Source organism: Oryctolagus cuniculus, chromosome 18 (genome assembly GCF_964237555.1).
Source record: "Oryctolagus cuniculus chromosome 18, mOryCun1.1, whole genome shotgun sequence".
In the NCBI taxonomy this organism is placed as follows: domain Eukaryota; kingdom Metazoa; phylum Chordata; class Mammalia; order Lagomorpha; family Leporidae; genus Oryctolagus; species Oryctolagus cuniculus.
In genome coordinates this window covers 48,738,560-48,755,700 of record NC_091449.1, presented here as the reverse complement: position 1 = coordinate 48,755,700, position 17,141 = coordinate 48,738,560, and the positions used below count along the sequence as shown (strand labels likewise).

The window sequence follows — 17,141 nt, the reverse complement described above, 5'->3', positions numbered from 1 at the left end:
CTGAGCTTGCCTGGGGCTATATAACCCCGGGGATTCGGGGCGGGTGGGAATTAAGAGAAAATTCCTGCCTACAGGAACTCATGGCCGCCTGACTGAGGAACCGGAAGGGGAGGAGGAGGCAGCCCAGTGGCACAGTGAGACAAAGCAGAGACTTGCGGTTATGTACTGGCTAGAATACTGGCACAGAAACCTCAGGCAAGTCCCTTCATCTCCCTGAGATGCAGTGTACTGGTCTGTATGTGGCAGCCATGACCCCCAAGGTCTGGGCAGGGCAGGACGGGTTCAGGGTTCAGTGGCTGCACATGGCACCTGCTCAAGGATCCTGGTGCCCAGCCCTTCTCCGGGTATAGGCTCTGGCATTTTCTTCACCTCCCAAGACCCAGTGGCAGCTTCGGTACGGCTCACCTCCAGGTCTCTTGCCTATTACTCAGAAGGATTATTGCAGCCAGGGCGTGTTTCTGACTTTCGTTCTCCTGGCCACCTGGTGCTGTTGAAGCATGCAAAGTTGGCCATGTAGATGGGGATCCCAATGCAGACTACACAATGGCTCGGTCTCCCTGGCCTCCACTCTCTCATCTGTTCAATGGAGATAACAGCTTCCTCACCGGAGCCTGTGAGAAGCAGGGGTGGAAACCCGAGCCCAGGGCTGGCACTCAGGAGGTAACCCCAAGCTCTCCTCCCTTCCCCTCCCTGTCCCCCTTCTTTGCTCTCTGTTTCCCTCCCTGCCCTTCCCCCTCCTCCCTCTCTCACCCCACCCTCCCGTGTGACTCGGGGCAAGATCACCGGAGGACGCCCATCCTTTGTCTGCCCATGAGAGCCCCCTTCCCTCCCGCTCCGTGTAATTGTCAGCAACAAAGTTGGAAAATACGGGACGTCTGAAGCAGCTCTCAGCACCGCAACATCTGCACCAGACACAACTCAAAAAGCCCTCAATCCCCAGTCATGAATGCACTATAAAAACAATGTGGCAGAAATGAAAATTGTTCCATCATAATATTTCACAGTTCTTTTTGACAAAAGCCAAGCCGCCCTCATGAATACGCATTTCCCAGCTCCTTATGCATTATGCATCAGCCTATAGCAGGGGACCTGGGAATGCCAGTCGCTAGTAAAGGGGCTTTGAAAGCGCCTATTTTGTAAACAAATGGAGCCCAGGCCCAGCCTTGAGGCTCTTTAGGTAATTTAAGTCCAACTCTGGCTGCCCAAGTGGGGGCGGGCTCTTCTAAGGGCCGTCCATGGCAGAAGAGTCGCCAGCTTTCACAGGATGGAGGCAAGGAGCACCAACCTTTGGTACTCCAAGCTCTCATTTCATAGGCTCCAAGACAGCCGTTCAGAGGCACGGGGACAATTCCTGCTGGAGCCAGAGCCAGATGTCATCGGAATGCCAAACGCGCCTGCCAAAGCTGGCGGACGGGCTGGGCAGTCAGGCAAATGAGGAGTTTTACCTCCCAGGAGCCACGAACCCAATTGAGCCTTGTGCTGGGTGCTGCTGATGGGTGCAGGTGACAAGGGCGGGCCAGGCACAGGCACACTGCAGCCTGGCTCACAGGGCTTGCAGGGGACTTTTTTTCTCCCCGCGACCAGCAAATTTGCAGCACTTATTAAATGTGTATGATTATCAAGGGGAAGGCCCTCAAAGCTCATTAACTGATCCCTGCGCTTCAAGGAGGGAGAGACCAAGGCCAGACCTTGGAAGCAACATATTCAAGGTCGCACTGCAAGGGAGCAGCGGGTCAGGGACTGCTGGAAGCCGGTCATCTTTTCACAGTGCCTCCCACTGCCTCAATCATGGGTTGGCAGTGACTGCAAAAGACCAGGGGCAGAATGGTTGCTGATTGCTACAATTTGAGTAAAGGGCAGACTGGGATTCTTAAAGTGGCTCTGGAAAAGAGCATTGGGCAAGGCCGTTTTGTAAAATTTGCAGTCTGCCCTCCATGGTAGCCATAGTTTCAATGGTGACTGAGCTATGGTCGATATCTACTCAGGTGCATCGCGTCTGTAGCAACGACAAGGTGGTGATTGATATCTTGCTCCATGTGTTTATTTTGTAAACACACTCCGCTCACATTGGGGTGTACTGCCAAGCGATTGGCGTGGAGGACCAGAAATTCTGAATTCCAGTGTTGAGTAGCATCAGTCTTCCCTTTCTTAGTTGGCAGATAAGGGGTTCAGGAGGAGTCGTGTCCAGGTTGCATCCCAGCTGAGACGTCCCACCTACCTGCAGGTGAGCACAGGTACGGGGCGGAACCATGATGAAGCCAGGAGGAAGGGGGTTCTCTTCATGCTGAACAGTGTGCACCAGCAGGGCCAGGGCCAGGCTTCCCAAAGAAGGGTGAGGGGAAGGTGGGATAGACCCCAGCAAGGAACGCCGGGAAGCCCCTCATTCCTGCTCCTGGTGCCTGGTTGCTGTCCACTGCAGGATCCGTTTGCTGGCGGGTACAGTTTGACTCTTGAGAGCAGCAGCTGAAGACTGAGTAAGATGAGGGGACGGCTACTCTGCCTGGACAGCCAGAAGGATTGACTCAGGGCGTGGCTGCTGCCTAGTCCCGTGCTGACCCAGAAGACAGGGCTGCAGTGGGAGGCATCAGGATGATCAAGTCACCTTTAGCATGGTGAAGCAGCTCGTGACTCCCTGCGCCTGAAATAAGGGGCCTGCAAACTGCGGGCTGGCCCTTGTTAAAAAGTCTGCACCCCTGAGTGTCTGATCGTATGTGTGTGTGTGTGTGTGTGTGTGCCCGCGCGCGTGTGCGTGCAAGCTTATAGGCAGATGTTTCTATTCTCTAAATCCCCAGGTAAGACTGCTGGCCCAGGAACCACACTTCGAAAACCACTGGTATAGAGAAAAGGCTTTCTACACATCCTCCATTTCCATATGCCAGCATACGCCAACTATTTAAAAACACTCCCAAATACTTGTAAAAATAAACAATTTCAGCATCGACCACGGGCACAGCGGTAAGCAAAAACATCCCCGGGTACCATCAATAGTTATTTATCTGGTTTCAAACCAAGAAATAATTTTTCTTAAATTATGACAACAAAATATTCAATTTAGAGGGTTAGGAATTCAGAAAAGTATAAAAATGAAACTAAAATAAAAGGGGAAGGCATCCCATAAAGATAACAGCTGTATACATGCGGGCCTCCTCTGGCTTCCGCCCATTGAATCTGCAAATCTGCACTTGGAGGTCTCCCTCATGGTCTCCGGCATTGTTTCCAGACCGGGATCCTTGTGATGTTAAGTAGGATTATGGTCATCAAAATAATGAAAACAACAATATGATCTAGCAGCAACAATGTGAAAGGTGTGTGATGGAGGCTGACTCAAGGCAAAAATTCTTGACAAACGCTGAGGTAACCATGGTCTAAAAAGTTGACAAGCCGGCGCCACGGCTCACTAGGCTAATCCTCCACCTAGCAGCGCCGGCACACCGGGTTCTAGTCCTGGTCGGGGCGCCAGATTCTGTCCCGGTTGCCCCTCTTCCAGGCCAGCCCTCTGCTGTGGCCAGTGAGTGCAGTGGAGGATGGCCCAGGTGCTTGGGCCCTGCACCCCATGGGAGACCAGGATAAGTACCTGGCTCCTGGCTTTGGATCAGCGCGGTGCGCCAGCCGTGGCGGCCATTGGAAGGTGAACCAACGGCAAAGGAAGACCTTTCTCTCTGTCTCTCTCTCACACTGTCCACTCTGCCTGTCAAAAAAAAAAAAAAAAAAAAAAAAGTTGACAAGTCTGCACCACTCAGCAAGGAAAAGGCTCTCAGGGCGGGGCTTCCTTGTGGAATTCCCCCTCTTCTCCCGGCCTCCCTGCCCCACCCCAAGCTTTTTAGGGGATGTGTGTTCTCCACATTCCTAGGAGAATTATGAGAGTTGCAACCTGGATACAGAATACGTCCCAGAGAAATAAAATATAAGTTTGCTTTGATGCAAAAGAATTTTTGAAATTCAGTGTAGATTTTTCATAATACTTTACATAAGTTTATACAGTATAAAAAAATAAAAAAAATAAGTTTATACAGTATAAATGCCATCATATCACATTGTCTGTTGTTCATCATCTTGATATTCTAAAAGGAGTTGACTTGTTTTCTTGAAAACTCAATATAAGGAAAACGTGGTTATTTCACCTCTATTATCACTCCCTATAGACTCAAGAGTCAATGTCTAAATGCCATGCTTTCCATAGCCTTGACCACATTGTATCACAAGTCAGGTCTCTGGGGCATGGGTGGTGAGCCCAGTGTTCTTGGTTTTCTGTGGTAGGCCAAGGATATGTCTACATTTGGGTCATTACCTGAACTGGTCTCTGTGAAGATCCCAGGATTACATTCATCGAGAGCCCAGCAGTAATGTGTAGACTTCTCACAGCACCTCTGTTTCAAGGATTTGCTTTCCAGAACACATTTCACTCTTTCTTTGACCTTATGCTCTGTGTACATTCCTGAGACAGTATGTACCTGCCATTGCTTCTGCTACCCAGGTGGGAAAACCTGAAACTAGCCAGAAACAGAGTTCCCACAGCTCATGAGAACTTGAGGATTCACCTAGTCTGCCCTACTCATTCAGCAAATGGGATAATTGAAGTTCCCAAAGGAAATGGCCTCTCCCATTGCCACTTTAATTCTATCATTGCAACCTAAATTCGTGTTGGCAACCATAGCATGCTGTTGGCCTACATCAAGCTGGTAGTCCCCTAAGACTCTCAGATATTTTTAAATCCTCGTTATATGAGCTGCTGCTATGTTACATGTCTCACTTCTATATTTTATTAAAAAAATAATTGAATGTAGAATTTTAGAAACATTCATTTAGTTGTGAGCTAATTGAATATTGAGACAGTTTCACCGATTAAATTCTTCTACCACATTTTTTTTTCTCATTTGAGGAAAATAACTTCTTTATCCCCATAAACTTTTCCTTCAAGGTTTCAACCTTGGCTTTGAGATTGTGTTGCTTTGCAGATCTGGCTTCCTCCTTGAACTGTCTGATTGTAAACTGATAGCAGTGACAGGTATCTGGCTGGGGGGGGTATTGCCACACTATGTATTTATATCTAATAGTGCCCTTCATAAAACAAACAAACCAAGAAGAATAGTGTAATTCCAGAATCTCAATAAGCCAAAAATTTGCCTTTTTTATTTGGCCAGTGAAGAGTTAAGTCCATAAAATCATCAAAGAATGGAGATTTCTGAGGCTGCCAATAAATGAATGTGCAATTTTGGGCAAGATTCTTTATTTCTTGAGTCCCAGTGCCCTCCTATCTAAGAAAAGAAAACACAGGGAGAGTATCTGACATTCAGCTATCTGATTGGAAACATAAGGTTTCTACTTCTTCCTCCTCTGTCTCTCACCTGCCTTGGACACCCCCAAATAGCTCAGCTACAGGCATCGCAGGTCCCCAAAGCCCAGTCCTGTCGGATTGCAAGCATAGTTCTCGGGGCTTCCTGAGACAGGAGTTGTCTTAGTTCCTGCTGCTGTAATAAAATACCACAGACGGGGTGGCTTAAATGACAGACATTCATTTCTCACAGTTCTGGAGTCTGGAAAGTCCAAGATTGAGGTGCCGGCCTGCTTAGGTTGCTGGTGCGAGCTCTCTCCCTGGTGTCTGCGCTGCTGCGTTCCTGCAGTGTGCTCCCAGGGCCTCTCCTGGTGCGTGCTCTTGACCTTTCGTCTTCCTCTAATCCCATCGTGAAAGCCCAGCCCTCATGACCTCATCTAACCCTAATCACCTCCCCAAAGCTTCCTGTCCAGCTTCCATCACGCTGGGGGTTAAGGCTTCACCATCCGCATTTGGAGAGGGTAGAAACTCGCAGCTGAGAAGGTAGGTTTACTTCTGGGCAAACCAAGCAACCTCACCAAGACTGCTCACGTTCCTAAAGAGGCAGTTTCTGCAGATAATCCCTATTGTAGGCTTTGAAAAATAGGTGTGGCCAATGACACACCCTATGGTTGGGTGCCTCCCTGCCCCAGCAGAGACCATTCCCTCTGCCTGGAGTAACCTCTTCTGTACTCCCCATAAAACTTGTACTGACCGTTGAAGATGCCATGTTGTCTCTCCCGCAGGCAGGGAATCTACCTTCCCCTACGCCCTTAGCATACTGTGCTTGTCCATACCTCTCTTCCGCTGGGCTGTGAGGACGCAGACCTTAAGCCCCATCTCCCTTTTTCCTTCAGTGCCTACCGTCTGCCTGGCACACAGTAGGTGCTCAATAGGCATTTGGACCAATGAACATAATGATGTGTGCTGTGCCGAAGGGAAAGAGGCACAGTGGATGCTTGGCAGCAATCATTGGTGAAAAAGAAATAGGTCAGCAGAGAAAATAAGGAAGAATAGAATTGCTGAAAAACAAAACGTTTAAAGCAAAATTCCTACCACAATGGCATAAGGGGGTCAAATTAAGAGTAACACACCCAATTAGGATGGCGAGCAGCGAGACCCGTGCTTAGAAGGCAGCTGTGTTTCCTGCGAGTGTCCTGCTTCTGTTTGACTATTCGGCACACACAGGTTGGTCCCCCTGGAGCAGCTGTGTCTGATACAAGTAAGCTCTCTACCTGCAGATCATGAAGCTCCGAGTGAGCTCAGGCAGCTAATGATCATCTTAATTAACCCACAAAACTTTATGCACGGCCAGTATTCAGCCAACCTTTTGATCTTAGACAGAAATCTATTAAAGCCAGTTGAGAGAATGAAAAGACAAAAATCTGACGAAGGATTTTACCTCGGTGGATATAAACGTGGGTGAGTTCAATAAGTCCAAGAGTGATCTATTTGCCAATAGCAATATTACATTAAGTTGGGGAAACATCATGTCCTCGAATGCAAGCTGAGTGAGCAGCCTGAATAATGCCTTCAAATTACATGTGTCCAGGGCCTGTTGGGGCTGAAAAAGACAGAATTAATGTTTCTGCTTTGGAAGGAACACATTTGCTCCAAAACAGTAGTTTCTGAGCTTGTTTTGATTTAGGATCGAGTTTGGGAATCGAATGCAGATTATAGACTCTTCTGGAATAATGCACGTGGCATGTACATAGAAAGGCTGATGTCCCTCACAGGCTCAGGAACCCCTGAAAATGTTCCTCTGTGGACTCCAGCCAGGAATTCCTGCTCCGAGGAGGCTGCCTGGTGCACAAGTTTCCAAATGCAAATGCGAGGAGTCTTATCAGAATCATCTTTGAAGTTGTTCAAAATGCGCATGTTCCCCAGACCAGCAAGGAAGGTTTGTACTGGGGCTAAGACTTGGGTGTTTTGGAAAATACCCGGTGATTCTCTTGCTTCTCATCTTTTGCTCCAACCATGAGTAGTGGGTAGGTCAAGAGGAGAGTAGAGCAATGGGTGTGAATGAGAGACCTGTTAGGCTTATGACTTTGTTCAAGGAATATTTCCTCTCTTAACTCCATTTCCTCATCTCTAAGTTATTGTTGGAAAGATTGAACTGAAGAGCTGCAAGTTTCTCATGCTCAACCTTAATTCTCATTCTTTTTTTTTAAAGAGAAAATAAAAATACAAATAAAAAGATTTATGATAGGATTGGCTCAAAAAGGCAGCTGCATTCACTGGGTGCTCCATGGTCCATTTAATACCTGGTACAAATGGTAGCTGATGAATGGAATTCACCATGGAGTTCCTATGGGTCTGGGGTGTTTGGAAAAGTATTGCATCTCCAAAAATCAGCTATAAAGGATTATTCAGCTTATAAAGGTCTCAAGGATACTTTCCAAAATGAAAGTTACCAACAAGTGACTATCGCCAGTATCGATGAGAATACTTCACCATATGGTGCCTTTGACTGACGTGGCTTCCAAGGGCACCCCCAAGTGATCAGAAAAGTATACAAATGTGGATGTTGCAGTGAAAAGTCCTCCCCTGCCCCATTTATTTTGTCTAGAGTTGGAGGATGACTGGGATGGACAGCTGCTACAGAGCCCCAAGGTTGGCGCTAATAGGAGTTATTCTACTTCACATGGGCCTAGAAGTGAATCCCATAGGCACTTGATTTCCCTGGGTCTGTTTCCAATTTCTATCATGAGAGTGATTCTTACTCCATAGGGCAGTTAAGAGGGCTGATAGAATAAGCTGTGCACAGCCTCTGTCACATGTCAGATGTTCTGTGGATGGCATTTATCTCTGTGTCCGTGGTACGGGTGGGACTGGCAGATCAGTAGTGGCGGCCAAGCAAGAAGAGATCACAGCACACAGTGAAGCAATGAGGGAGCAGAGCGGGGGAACGGGACACAGCGAAACTGGGAATAAGTGGAAAAGAGAGAAGAGTTGGAGTGAAGAAAAAATCCAGGCTCTCGACTTCTGTCTTCCCTCAACCATACCCAGTTGCAAAAGATGGCATCTTCCCCCACTTCCACTCACTGATCCCTCCCAATTCAGCGAGGCCTTACAAACAGAGAGTCCCATGGACCCAGAGATTCCTGAGCTTCTGGCCAAGCAGAAAGGTTGCTCAGTCCACTCCCACTTGCATTTTGCAGCCTGTGAGCACCAGGCCAGTTGTGGCCAGGTGGGTTAGGAGTGATTCTTGCCAGCCCCTTATTGGCATCCTCAATGTTAGCCTTTCCTTGCCCCATAACCATCTTTGGGGTTCTGCAGAAGGGCCTTAGCTTTAGTTTGATATTTGGGTTCCTGCCAAGAATGTAAAGCATACTGTCTCGTTCTTACATCACCTGCATGTAGGAAGGTCCTGGCATTCTGGCTCAGAGTAGAGGTTCGTTGTGAATGTTGACTGGATGAATGGGGTCTGGCTTTTGTTGCTGTTGTTGTTGTTTCTTAAGTCAGAACCATTTATGTTTATTGTTGTAATTATTGAAATGATTATAAAAAGCACTTTTCCCTACCTAAGTTACATTACAAAGTAAATGATTTTTTAAGATCTCATATTTATTTTTACATTTTGGATTAACATGTAATACTTGCACTTTTTTCAGGGGTACCATGCAACATTTCAACACATATGCGTATGTTAAAGTGGCCATGCCAAGCAACCAGCCTTTCCATTTCTTTATCTTTTCTTTGTTTTAGAGTCTGCAGGTTTCCTCTGTTTCGGTTATTTATACAGAACACAGTATAGTATCACAAGCCATGGCCCCTACTGTGCTATAAAACATCACCCTCCCGTGTTTTGGTCACATGATCCAATCTCCCCCATCCCCATTTCTTCACCTTTCTTGGTCTCTAGTAATCACTGATTTAAATTCAGATTGCATATATGGTATTTTAAACTTCCACATATAAGAGAGAACATGTGGTGTTTGTCTTTTTATGTGTCTGGCTTATTTCACTTTACTTGAGGATCTCTTCAAAATTCTGATAATTTTTCTGCAAATGCCAAGATTCCACTCTTTTTCTTTCTTTCTTTCTTTCTTTCTTTCTTTCTTTCTTTCTTTTTTTTTTTTTTACAGGCAGAGTGGACAGTGAGAGAGAGAGAGAGAGAGAAAGGCCCTCCTTTTCCGTTGGTTCACTCCCAAGTGGCCACTGTGGCCGGTGTGCAGTGGCCAGTGCACCACGCTGATCTGAAGCCAGGAGCCAGGTGCTTCTCCTGGTCTCCTATGCGGGTGCAGGGCCCAAGGACCTGGGCCATCCTCCATTGCACTCCCGGGCCACAGCAGAAAGCTGGACTGGAAGAGGAGCAACCAGGACAGAATCTGGTGCCCCAACCGGGACTAGAACCTGGGGTGCTGGCGCCGCAGGTGGAGGATTAGCCTTTTGAGCCATGGCACTGGCCTAGATTCCATTCTTTTTAATGGCAGAATAATATTCCACGTGTGTTTCCAACAGCTTTCTTCATCCATTTAAGCATTGATGGACATTCAGGTTTATTCCATGTCTTGCACTGGAATGAACATGAGAGTGGGAGTTTTTCTTTCATATACTGATTTTTCATTTCTTTAGATTGATTGCCAGAAATGGGCTATCTGGTTCACATAGTAGATGTGCTCTTAGTAGTTTGAGAAGCTTCCATACTGTTTTCCATTATAGCTGTACTGATTTGCATTCCCACCTACAGTGTATTAGCGTTTCTTTTTCTCCCTTGTTTGGAGTTTCGATTTGTTCTGTTAGGGTCCCAAAGGACAGTATACTTAAATCTAGAGAGTTGTTCCTCTACAAAACCAAGAATCCTACTGGACTCTGATGGGACATTCAGGACTGCGTAATCCTGTTGTTCATCCTTGCAGCTTCCCTGGAACTCAAGATGTTCAGCTTACCACGTGGGTGCATGGCATGCAACTTTAGAAGTTTCCTTCTCCCCTTCTCTTTGGCAAGATTAGCAAACCCATTTCAAGTTATAAGAGAAATAGTGGTCAGTGTAGCAATAGCATGTTGTAAGTATTTTCTATGGCTAATATAGGCATTCACACTTCTAAGGAGCACATTCATTCTTCGTTGAGTCTTGGCTGCAAACCATTATTTGTTCTTTGGGATACATGGTAGCTGTCACTCTGTGAGTTTTGTAACTACTGGGAAAGGATGCGATGACACCCCCTTTGCTTCTTTTTCCCATTTTTAGAAGTGCCTTTCTGTTGATGGTTCATCCACTAAGGTATTAACTCGTGTTGAAAGCTGGAGGAAGAAGATGAAATATGCTGGTCATGGCGGTGGCTCCTTTGACTGGAGGAGCTGGGAATTCCGAGAACCTCCACAGAGACCATCACTGTGGTGTGGCAAGAAAGGTCTTGACTCAGACACCCCCGGGCTTAGCTCTCATGCAGTTGATTCAATGTATGGCTCTATTATCGATGTTTGTGATTGCCATCACTATTACCATCGCAATGCATGCCACTGGGAGGGGAATGTTGCCAGTTTTGTTGGGATGACCCTTCAATGAGCAATGGAAGACGTTTTGTGTCCTTGCTGTCTACCTATCGAGGCCACCTGTGTCCCCTATCATAGCTATGAATCCAAATGGCCCCCACACATTTGCAATCACTATGTTGATGGGTACCATCCCCAGCAGGAGACTCCTTGAGATAATTCAGAGAGGAAAAATGTAACGGAAGGAGGGAATATTACAGAATCTGAGACTTCCGGGGTCTAGGAGGAAGAGCAGGAAAGAGGCCTGCGAGGAGGTGGTTTTGCTCCTCCTCTTTCACGTACAAACACATTAGCACTGATGTTTAGAACAACATCGTAGCTCATTGATCCGCCTCTAAGCTCTTAAGGACTCCATCTGTGTTGCTCACCCTTCCACCGGGCCAAACTTGCACTGATGCTTGGAATGCTTCATTCTCCTCTCTCCTCCTCCAAATTCAACTCCTCGCTTTACGATTCAACATCTTGTCTCCTCTCCCAGGAGCCTCTTCCGGGATTCGCTGTGCTCCTCACGTAGGTTTCTTTTCTGTAAGGTATGTTAACTCTCTGTCCAGACTGCAAGAGGTGTGAGGACAGAGAGTATGTTGCCCCCTTCTGAGCCCTCGTCAGTACTGAGTCCAGAGAGAGTGATCCTTGCTTCTGACTTCTGCAGTTTTGCTGGGCAGAAAGACCCTGCTCCCCGGCGTGGGTGTGCCTGGCCTTTTTATACAGTTTTGTTGAAATTTCCAGCACATTTCAGCTCCTGAGAAAAAGTACTTGTTGTAACACAGCTGTTGAGCAGAGGTCATTGCTTTAGATGAGGTTTCTTTTCTTTCTTTTTAAATGAACTTAATCATTTTTAATATCTTTTCCAAAGCAGAATACATTAAATGACCCTGACTTGGCTGAACGCCTTCTCTTGAGTGCTTTGGGAGGATTAGAGAAAGTTCTTTTACAGCCTCTTAGCTTGATTGGCTGCCTTTTCCTTTCTGTGGGTTATCAGGGATTGAGATTTGATCCTAATTAACAAAGGGGGAGCCCCGAGCCATGCGGCTCTGCTCTGGGAGAGAGGCAGGGGCTGGATTCTCCGGACAGGTGAGGCTGGGATTTTCAAGCAGCCCAGCTCTTGTTCCTGAACGTGGAGGCCGAAGCAGACATTGCTAAGACAGCCTGGGGAAGCACAGCAGGCCCCAGAGAGAGGGAGAAAGCCTGTGGCGTGGCGGAGGAGAGCTGACTCTGGCCGTGGAGACAGTTGGCACTGATGGAGATAGGATGCTACGAATGCAGAGTCGGGGATGACTTTCGCCACAGCTCAGGGATCATAAAAAGAGAACAACAAAATGGTACAAATCCATCAGCTGTGTAATGAGAGACTACAGTAGTACAAACTAAAGCTGTTCTCTCTGCTGTTCGCGTTCCTGGCTCCTTCCCTTCCGGAGCTGACGTGTTTCAAGCAGGAGGAAGGGCCCATGTCAGATGGTCCTCACAGGGTCTTACAGAGAACCCCCAGGGCTTGTATTTGTTCCTTTGTTATTTCTGCTCTAGGCCTGTGATATAATCTCTTCCGTAAGCACAAGGAATAAGTGGGGGTGCACTCTTGCTTTTCCGAATTCTTTCCCTGGTACCTAATAAAGTGCTAACCTCGTGGCATTGTTTCAGAACCTCCCAGGAGGAGGCAGCCAGCAGGCACAGCCTGGAGGGAGTGGCTGAGCCTGCTGACTGAGATTGGGCTGGATGTGGGCAACGGGTAAACTCAAACCTTCTCACGGCGGTGTGCAGGCTGGGAAGCGAGAAGCAGAACCCCGTCATCCTGTCCTTGGTCTCGGATGGAGAGGCTGCGCCAGTGGGAAAGTGCAGGGAAGAAAGCAGAAAGGGGAATTTGTCCAAATATCACAGGCAAGTCTCTGCTTAAGGTTTGCCAATCGCGTCGCTGGTTCAAGCCTGCGTCTTTCTCGGAACATGGCATTAAAATATTCTGCTCAGCTGCTTTGCACCCTGGAAATACAATAAATAGCAGTACTATTTTTAAAGGATCATTGGCTTTTATTAAATAAAGAGAGGCTTCTCGTTAACATGGTATTGAGGATTCGCTGTCTAAACAGCGGGCTTGGGTGTTGACACGCTGCCAGAAGCTTTCCGTGCGTATTAATAGGCCCGGCTGCCTCTGGTGCTGTGCTTCCTCTTGGACATCCTGCGCAGTCATTCCAACCTCTCTGCTCTTCACTTTTCCATCTGTGTAATGGGGCTGAGGAACTGTTTCCAAGTTCACAGTGGAAATGGGATTATAGCTGCACAACCATAGCAAAGAGCACATTGGTCCTTCCATTCGTTAATCCGCTGATGACCTACCAGGAGCCAGGCCTTTAGAAACACTGCTGTCGGGGCCTCCTCCTGCAGCACTGGCATCCCATATGGGTGCCGGTTCGAGACCTGGCTGCTCCTCTTCCAGTCCAGCTCTCTGCTACAGCTTAGGAAAGCAGTGGAGGATGGCCCCAAGCATTAGGCCCCCGCACCTGCATGGGAGACCAGAAGGAAACTCCTAGCTTCTGGCTCTTGGCTTCAGATCGGCCACAGCTCAGGCCGTTGCAGCCATTTGGGGAATGAGCCAGTGGAAGTAAGACCTTTCTCTCTGTCTCTCCCTCTCTCTGTCTGTAACTCTACCTCTGAAATTAGTAAATAAAATCTTTTAAAAAAAGGAAACACTGCTATCAAAGAGTGCATGGGATAAATATTATGATTTGAATCTGTCTCTTGGATTCACTACACCATCAGGATCTAACAAGAGGTTGAATAATTAAAAATCAATCAGGCTGAGGTTAAAGCACTTTGGTTCACTCACTTTTACTCACACAGCATCACTAATTGACCAACTCTCGTCAGGGTGAGGAGGTAGACAAAATTATCCTCCACTGGAGAGGAGGAACAGAGCCTGGGTCAGTGGATAATTCTTGCAACCGATTGATTCAAAGTTCAGAGCTTACCGGATTCGTGAGGGTTCGGCTTGTTTGCTCTAGGCCTTGCAGCTACCATTTAAGGAGGGATCAGAAACCCTGTCTTAAAGGGCTGTTATGAGAATGAGACACAGCGATGCCTAGACTATGTGGCATGGGCATCAGCGCGTGGTGGACGCACCTTCGACGGGACAGATACTGTAGACGTGGTGGCCTGAATTCTCCACCTTTCAGTTCTTCTAGGGCTCTCCCCTCCTGCACCCACACCTCCTTAAGGCCTGCTAGCAGGTCTGTCATCAGCACCCTCTGGCGGGAGGGTGTGGACCAATCTCTTGTCCTTGGTGAGTTGGACTGGGTGGGCTTCCTCTTCCCACACACAAGGATTCGCTCTTTACCTTGCTTGGCTTTGTGGGATCAAAGACTTGATTCTTTCCGAGAGGAGTTTTAGTTTCTTGGAGTCCTTACAGTTAAAAAAAATGGAATAGGTAAAAAAAAGTGCATGTCTTGTCAGTCTAGAGTTCATTGCATTTTTGAAACAGCAACAGATCTGTCATCAGTGCCTGGATTAAGAGACAGATGGTCACTGCTGTCTCAAAAGCAAGGCTTTTCCCGTTGCTCTTCCCGCCGCCTCCAGGGTAACCTCCATAGGCCACTTTTACTGCTGCTACACTTTGTACACAAGGACTCACCGACGTGGACTCTTTTCTTCCTTGCTGTTATGTTCAGAGCAGCCACCAGTGTTGCTGTGTGTCTTTGTAGGTTGTTTTTTTTTTTTTTTTTCGTTACTCTGTCTTATTCCATGGTATAAACATAGCACAACGCCCACGTCTGTTCTACCATGGACGGGCGTTTGGCCTGCTTCTTTTACAATCCAGTGGGGTCAGCCTTCTGGAAAGGTGGTGACGTTTTGCCCAAAAACTTTCATCTTAGCAGTTCACCTGCGCGGTAGCTCAGCGTGGTAATTGCAGAAGTGGGGTTCTTTGTCATTAATTTTAAGAGAGGACCTCGCGTTCTCCCGGTGACAACTCTGTAAGGCAGGTGAGAGTCTCCCTGTACCACACATGATCAAGCCATGGCAGAGGAAGGTTAGACATTTGCCCAAGGCAACTGATCTAACGAATGTGACTCCAATCCAGCGTGCGGCTTCCCTAAAGACTACCTTTCACAAAAACCGCATTACCTTGTTGCAAGAGTTGATGAAAAGTGCACTTTAACTGGTGGTTAAGGGAAAGTATTTTCATTGCCCAGTGTCAATAGCAGCCTTGGCCAGGTCACTGTCCTCTTAGCTGGCCACTCCCTCCTCACCTTGAAGACCAGAGCAGTAGAATGCATTATCCAAGGGGAATACAGGGAGGGAAGTGCGTGAGAGTCGAATGAGACTATACAGTTGGAATCTTGACTCTCCACTCATTTGCTTTGTGGCCCTAAACAAGTTACTTGCCTATTCTGTGCCTCAGTTTCCCCCTCTGTAATACAAGTTGCTACCTCACAAAGCTCCCGTGAGGATTAAATGGAGAATGTATGTGAAGCACTTTGCATAATACTGGCTTGGAGTTGATATTTCTCGGGCACTTACCGTGATAATAAAATTCAAAACCTTTGGCAGGTCTGACATTCTAAGAGCCAGGTACTGTCATTTTAGCCAGCACTTTGAATCAAAGATCTTTACCAGCTCCTAAATAAATGTTACATGGCTGCTACCCCCACTTCTCTTTTTGGAGATGTCTATTAAAATTATGATTCAATTGTCAGAAACAAAATATTCTTAAGATGTCTTCAACCATACCCTCAAATTATATGACAGTGTCTGGCTTTAATACCCATCTAAATAGTTATACTGCTGACAGGTTTCAGGAGCGCCGTTTGCTCTTCCATTCCTCTCATTAACTTATGTAGCAACATCATAACTCTCTGGAAGGATTAAAAAAAAAACATGCTGGCATATTCCATCTGAATTCATTCCATAGAGCGTCTGTGTCAGGGTGTTTGCATATGAATGAGATGCCTTGACGTTCGCTCATTAGCATGGGAGCATTGTGGTGACATGCTTTAGAGTTCAGGTTCAAGAGCTGGAGGCGAGGCAGGAAAGGAAGGTGGGAGGCTTGGTCCTTTTGAGATTCTTGCCGTTTTAGTACCCTGCCGGCTATACTCAATCCGTCAGACCAGCACTTCCAGCTTTTGTCATGTCCCCATTCTCCTCTCCACATACTCGCTGTTCTAGCCACACTGACATATTTTTTCATTAACACCTTCAAGTGTTTGGATAGATGAGGGCACTTCAACAAGTTTATGGAAAATGGGATTAAAAGATAACTTTATTTTGGTGCAAAACTTTTGGAAACCCATGCATAGTTTTTTCATAATACAATTTTCCATGAACTTTTTGAGGATCTTTCATATGCATGGATTTCAAAATCTGCCCCCAAGTAAACTTGTCTTTTAATTGCATTTTCCACAGACTTTTGGAAATCCCTTTGCATATGCTGCTGTCTCTACTTTGATAGGGCTCTGTTCCTTCTCTGCTGAGCCAGTCTCGGTGCTTCCACTCAGCGTCCATGTCTTCCGGAGGGCTTCCTGACTCCTTGGTAAACGGACCCACTTCCTCTCTGGGCCCTAGCGCAAGATTTTCATGCCTACAGCGACCTGTGGCTTGTGTATGCTGTGTGTCGCTGTTATGCTGGTCTCTGAAGTGTGAGAAGGCCTGGAGTGGAGTTACCATCTTGCTGTTCCAGTCCCCATGTTCAGTACACAGTACTGATGCTTAGTGAATGTTTGCTGAATGATGAGTGCAGAAAACCAGGCTACGATGTGGGCAGTGTGTTCTGAGCTTCTCTCGAAGGAGCTGAGGGTGTTTAAACTGCTCCTAATTGTCAGTAACAGGCTGCCTCACTCTGTCCCAGGAAATGCTAGCTCCAGGTGACTACGCTCAGCTCCAAGTGGGCCGGGGGGTTCCACCTGCACACATCTCCCTCAAATCAGAAGCCTGGAGAGTGGGCTGAGCGTGTCCTTAGGCTGCCTGGCGGGTGAGGGCGTCTCCTATGGCACACATAGGCTTTCCGGCAGTTGGCATCAGCGCTTCGGTACGGCTCCTGTGCATCTCTGAATCCGGAAGACAGGATTCTCATCAACTAGAGCTTAGGGCTACTTTAGTCCCAGGTGCAGGCTCATCAGACAAGGGCAATGCTAGTGCCATCTCGAGATCCAGGGTTCCTATCGTGGCCCCTGAGGCCATCCTACACACTTGCAGGGGCATGGGGGAGTGAAGGCGACAGACTCAGAAAGCTGGGGTTCCAGGGCCAGACTTTGCACACGTTTCTCAAATGTTCTCAAACTCAGTTTACTCATCTGTACACGGGCACAAAACAGCACAGAGATGGTGTGTCCTCTGTCCTGGCGTGACCATT

At 47.3% G+C, this 17,141-nt stretch overlaps 1 long non-coding RNA gene across 2 annotated transcripts in view; it reads left to right on the top strand.

Annotated features, from left to right (window-relative positions):
- The window catches only part of LOC100340747 (uncharacterized), a 180,062-nt gene extending 174,192 nt beyond the window's left edge, over positions 1-5,870 (top strand). For both annotated transcript variants that reach the window (XR_011384312.1, XR_011384311.1), the window contains one exon: positions 75-5,870. This is a non-coding gene — a long non-coding RNA (uncharacterized lncRNA). The remainder of the gene's footprint in view (positions 1-74) is intronic.
- Positions 5,871-17,141: the final 11,271 nt, after the last annotated feature.